Raw genomic sequence first — 6,680 nt, forward strand, 5'->3', positions numbered from 1 at the left:
GTCGCGCGCGGCCGGGGTTGGGGGGAGACGCGGCTACAGCTCGGTCCGGATCCCAGGGCAGCGGTTCCCTTCCGACCCTGCCGGGGAGTTTCTACACCCTGGAGCGAGTGGAACGCACTAGGGTTTAGAATCTCCACGGAGAAAACCTCCCTTCATTAAGACCTCTTCATCCCTTTGAAAGAGAAGGGGAACCTGACCCCCATTGTCCCGGACGGCCAGAGGCTGAGCTCTGGGCTTCACCGCTGGAAATGTTTTTCATTGTATGGCTGTATTCTCTTCAGATAATAAGTGGGTCCAATCAGAAAGTGCTGGGGGAACCTGGGCAAACGAGGTTCTTGTCCCCTCTTTCTATTTTCCAAATAACTAAAGTATTTAGAGACCCTAGTGCCCCTAGGACAGTTGAGGGCGAATAATCTCCAGTCTTATTGTGACCAGTCTGACGCTGCCTCTTCCAGAGACACCAAAAGAACCGTCCTGCTGTGTACAGCTGCTCAGGGAACTTTCAACACCACAGTGGGCTTTCGGGACAGAGCTACCCACGGCCTCCTCGCACAGGCTCCTATGGAAAAAAAAAATTTAATTGCTTGATTGAAGGATACACAAAAGAAATATAATGTATGCCTCCCGCTGCTTCAGAGCTGGAGGCACCCCGTACCTACTTCTTTTTGTGATGGTGTTGTGTTTGAGCTCCTGGATGTTGGGCAGTTGGCCTTTGATATTATAACTGCAGGTTTTAGCACAGCAGAAAAAAAAATCAGTATGAGTTTCTTAAAACTTTGTTGGATTAATTTGAAGTTCAAAGGCAACAGTGATAAAGCAACTGGTGGTATCCTTCAAGCGTTTGAACGCATCTAATTGTGAAAATTCATGAGATTTTCATGTATATGAAATCCTTTAGCTATTAGTATAGTTCCCACTTACAAGAGACCCAGTTTGGATCATTTTAGGAGTCCAGTCTAAGGCAAACAAAAAACAAAACAAGACAAACAAAAACAAAAAACACCAAGTTCTGGAATTGTATGTTCTTCTGATGTAGGTACAGGTAAGGCATGTCCTCCTGTGTTCTGTTCTTGTCTTGAAAATAGTATTCTGGCTTCACAAAATTTAAAGAATACTTACTGCATACAAAATTGGGTTCTGGGTGTATTTCAGCTGTCACTACCAGCTCTCACAAATTCCCAAAGCCTCTGAGCACTTGGCTAAATGTGCAGAGCTAATGATGCAGCTCTCCATCGTTCAGAAATTAGCTATAGCCATGTAACAGCAGGTCTTGAAACTATTTATAATGTTTATTCAGGAACACATATCAATATTAAAAAGTTGACCCCTGATTTTATTCCTCCCACCCCGTGGAAAAACAGAAGTGCTGCAATTTTTACAAGAATTGGAATGGGCGTTGATGTTTGGTCATATTAGTTTCTGCATAAGAAGAAAATTTTGAGCCAGTTTTGCTAGCATGACAAGAAATACACTTACGAACTAGAAATGCATGGCGTGTTTGACTGTGGATGGAACTAGGCAGGTAAGTTTTCCAATACAGGATCAGCAGAAAAAATAGACATCAACAGGGCTTTGGTGAAGAATAAAAGAAACAGATGCTTTTCATAAGTTTTAAAATAGTGCAAATTAAATCCAAACAGATGGAGACGATTCATACTATGGTGAACACTGATTTCCTAATGGAGCTGCTTGCCCCTGAAATACTACACTGCTTGAGTAGGATGCTAATACTAAGAGAAGCATGAAAGAAATTTCAAAGAACTTCAACTGCTGTGAAGCTTTGTTTGGTCAGGGAAATAGATGATGTTTCAGTCAGGAGTTCTCAGTTATTAAGTGTACTCCAGTAGCCTACAAGAATAATCCAGCAATGACAACTATTGCCTTCCTTCTTTCCCTAGTTGGCCCAGAAAGTCTCGTTACTAGTCATTGTTTAGAGTTAGATTACCAAAGGTGCTATTGAAATAAAATTTCCCTACTAAAAAGGAGCAGGTGACTCTATGAATCTACGGTGTCTGCTAGTTCCATCCTCATAGTTAAGATCATTGCCATTCACCTGGGAAAGTGCAAATGCTACCTTGAGGAAGTAGCACATTATTACTGACATTTTTCTGAAGAGCAGGATGCCAGCTACTTCTATGAGACCCAGTGATAGCCCCAAATCCATAGTTCAAGGTTTTCTCAGTATTATGCACTATATGAATTTTGACCAAAGTATAATGGCATGACTCCCTATGACAGTATCGCTTCACATTTCAGCAATCTCAAAAGCCCTCCGTGCTTTGCCTGTTTATGTCTCCATTCCTGCCAACCTCTGGGAAGCAACCGTTTTCTAAAGTCCTCACAATTTTACCTTTTAAAAAAATGTCACATTTGGACATTACACAATACATCCCCTGTTCACATTGTCTTCTTTCTCTGGTAATATGTAGCTAAATTTCCTTCATGTCTTTTCATGGCTTAATTGCTAATTTCTTTTGGATAGAAAATAATATTCCATTGTGTGGAGGTACAAATGTTTGTCCATGCTCCCTGAAGGACATCTTGGTTGCTCCTAATATTAGCCATAAGTATTTGTATGTAGATTTTTGTGTGAATATCAATTCTCAATTCATTTGGGTAAATACTGAGACAGTGACTGGTGGATAGTCTGATGAGAGTGTGTATAGTTTTTGTTTAGTTTTGTAAGATTTCCAGGAGATTAAAAGCTCCATTGAAAGTTTATGTAGCAGAGTGAGTGTGAGGACAGAATTTCAGATATAAAAGATAGGACTGCAATTAGTGACCAGTAAAAGAAAAATTTCTTAAAAATAATAAGGGACTATGAGAAATTAATTCAGCAGATGCTAGACAATGCAAAGAAGAGTAACACAAGACTGATCAGAGACAATGAAGAAACAAGAGAGAGTGCAGAGCACATAAAGAAACTGTTCACAGAAGTAATGGCAGAAAACTTCCCAAGCAGGGGATATACAGATAAGTGAGGCATATAGGACTCCAACTAGCCATTATAAAAAAAAAAAAAAAAAAAAACCTATACACAGGCATATAGCACTTAAGATTCCAGAAACCCAACATAAGAACAAAATTCCACAAACAGAGAAAAGAAACAAATCGCATACAAAGAAAAGCCTATCAGGATCACAGCAAACTTCTCAACACAAACCCTCAAGGCATGAAGAGCTTGGAGTGATGTATTTTAACCCCTAAAGGAAAACAACCTCCAAACCAGATTGATGTATCTTGCAAAACTATCTTTCAAAATTGATGGAGAAATAAGATACTTTCATGACAAAGAGCACCTTAGGAACTTCATGGATACCAAACCAGCACTCTAAAAATTTTTAAACAATAGCCTAGGAAATGACAACAAAGATAACAACCCCAAGAAGCCCAGCATAATGAATCCATCAGGCATGACAAGAAATTAAACATAAAGGGGGAAAATTGAACAGCAAAAAAAGTCATGACAAAGATAAGTCAAAACATATCAGTTATAGCTAGCAATGTTAATGATCTCAGTTCACCAATCAAAAAAAATAGACTGGCAGAATAGGTCAAGAAGCAAGATTCAACAATATGCTGCATACAAGGAAAACACTTAATTCAAGAAGAAACTCATTGACTGAGCAGTAAATGGTAGAAAATAATAATGCAACAGGAACCCCAAAAGAGCAGGAGCAGAGCTATCCTCTTTGTAAATCAAGTGGATTTCAAACCAACACTGACTGAGAGACAAAGAAGGACACTTTATTCTTATAAAGGGAACAATCCAAGAGAAAGAGATGACAAATATAAATATACATGCATCAAATACTAGTGCAACCAAGTATATAAAACAAATATTAACAGACATGAAAAATTAAATAATCACTAAAATAACAGTAGTGGAAAACCTTAGTACCTCATGGTCACAAATAAATAGATCAACTAGAAAAAAAAACAATGAAATACTATAACCTAATCAAACTCTTGAACAAGTGAATTTAACAGATGTTTACAGAGTGTTCTACCCCATGAAATCCGAATACACATTCTTTTCAGCTGCACATGGATCATTTTCCAAAATAGACCACATACTCACTCATAAGTAAGTGCAAAGGAACTGAAGTTATCCCCTGTATATTATCAGACCATAGTGAGATGAACCTGGAGATCAATAGGAAAAGAAACTGAAAGATTTTTGTAAGCTCATGGAAATTGAACAACACAATTCTGAAAAACAAATGGGTTACAGAGAAAATTTTTTAAAAATCAGAGAGTTCCTACAATTAAATGACAGTGACATTAGAACATATTGGAATCTATAGGACATAATGAAAGCAATCATATTAGGGAAATTCATAGCAGTTGTTAGGGAATTGATCATGTTAAAGTATGCTGTGATGCCGCCTCACAAGCTGCATTCTCCTGGTACCTCTTGGCTCCTAAAATGACCTCATGCCCTTATCTCTGGTTTCCCTCCCCTCCAAGGCCACAGAGGTCCAGGAAAGTTGAAACCTGTGTCTGCAGGACTGGGCGCATAAAAGCAATCTGGCCTGTGATAGGTTAAAAGTAGCTCACTCCTCATAAATAAGCAATAGTCCACCCCAAAACTGATAAAAGGACCTTCCCTTCTTTGTTCTCTCTCCTTCTGCTTCTTCTTCCTCCTTCTCTCTCTCTCTCTCTCTCTGCCTTCCTGCCTCCTGCTCGCCTCCCTATAATAAAGATCTCCTGCCAGACCTCTTGGTGCGTGAGTGGCCTAATTGGGAAGGGGCATCCAAAAGGGCACGCGAACCCCCTTTCATTGGTGTCAGAAGCAGGATCTGGGATTGCCAGATCCACAGGCTAAATGCCTGGGGCCCAAAACCCAGATTCCAGGGTGCCCCTACTCAACCTCTGCGACCATTCTCCTCATCACCATCTTTGCAGCCATCACTGACCTACTGATCTTCCGACCCACACCTTTTTGGGTAAGTTCCCCTTTCTGAGAAGTCCTCAGGGTGACGGGAACCCCAGACTCCAGACCACCCACAAGGACCACATCCAGGACAAGGCCGGTGCCCAGGCTCTCTGTCCCTCAGTTTTGGCAAACCGGGTTTGCCTCCATTGAGTCCAGGACTCAACTGAACTAAGTCCGGAACTTAGTTCTCATAAATTCCTATCTCGTGTAAGGGACGCCTTCGTGGGAGACCGAATTTCAGCTTTCTAGACCAGGTCTAGAAAAAGAGGAGTTTTATCAGAACTCTCGGAGACGTCTGGTCTTCTGATAACCTCCTGTCCTGGTGGTCATGGGCTCTGGTTCCTCTATACCCGCCGACTCTCCTTTGGGATGCTTACTCCAGAATTTAGAGGGTCTCGATCTAAAACCTAAGTGACTAATTCACTTGTCCACCCAAATTTGGCCCCAGTATCAGTTAGACAATCAAAACGTCTGGCCGCCTATTGGCTCCTTTGAATTGGGTCTCATTAGAGACCTTTACAACTTGTGCAAGAGGCAAGGAAAATGGTCGGAGATCCCATATGTCCAGGGTTTTTCCTAGCTGGCTAGCCAACCCTCTCTTTGTTCCACCACCAAAGTCTCTCCCATACTTCTATTGTCTCAAGGTCTCCCCACAACTGACCCCCCTCCTTCCGATTCTTCAAACCAACCAGATCCGGCAGATGACCCTCCTCCATACTGGGTGACAAGAAGACCTCTCACTTCTCCTCCCACCCCCTCTGATTCCTCCCCACCCTCTGAATCTCCTGCCTCTCTCGTTTCTTCTGAACCACCCACTGCCCCACCCCATGCGCTGACTCCACCCCTCACTTGCTCCAGGTCACATATGGGCCACATGATGGTGCCCTTGCACAAGGTAGCTGGAGCCGAAGGAATTGTCCGCATTCATACTCCTTTTCCTATGTCTAAACTAGCTCTCATTCAGGCCAGGTTTGGTTCTTTTACAGCCTATCCAACTACCTTTATAAAACAACTTCAACTTTTGATTCAGTCTTATCAACTAATTTACCATGATCTTTTTGTAGTTTTAACCAATGCCTTAACTCCCGAGGAAAATAGAAGAGTGCTGGATCAGGCTCGTGCACATGCAGACCAAAAACATTTAACCAACAATCACCACCCGGCAGGTGCTGCTGCAGTCCCCAATCAAGACCCAGAATGAGATTACAACACGGAGGTGGGAAGTGAAGCTCGAAACAGGTACATTAATTGCCTCCTTCATGGGCTTCACAGAGCCACCATGAAGTCCATTAATTATGAAAAGTTAAATGAAATCATACAGGATAAAAATGAAAATCCAACCACCTTTTTACAAAGGCTGAGTGACAGCCTCTGTCAACATACCAAACTAGACCATGAGTCTGTGGATGGCCAGAGATTAATTATGATGCATTTCTTTTCTCAGAGCTACCCCAGCATTAGACTTAAACTAAAAAAGCTTGATTGGGGGCCCTTGACCCCCCTGGCAGAGGTCCTGGCTACAGCATTCAAGGCCTACCATGGCCGAGATGACCTTCAAGCTACAAAAAAATATCAATTATTAGCACAGGCTCTTAATTCGACCAGTCCACCTGCACCACAGGGAAGAAAAACCCTCCAAAGGAGCTCCCAACCACCAGGCCCCTGTTACAGGTGTAATCAGGAAGGCCACTGGACAAAAGACTGTCCTAATCCTAGGGTGCCAGCTAAGCCCTGTCCCAAA

This window comes from Fukomys damarensis, unplaced genomic scaffold (assembly GCF_012274545.1).
Source record: "Fukomys damarensis isolate Sample0158 unplaced genomic scaffold, DMR_v1.0_HiC HiC_scaffold_4, whole genome shotgun sequence".
In the NCBI taxonomy this organism is placed as follows: domain Eukaryota; kingdom Metazoa; phylum Chordata; class Mammalia; order Rodentia; family Bathyergidae; genus Fukomys; species Fukomys damarensis.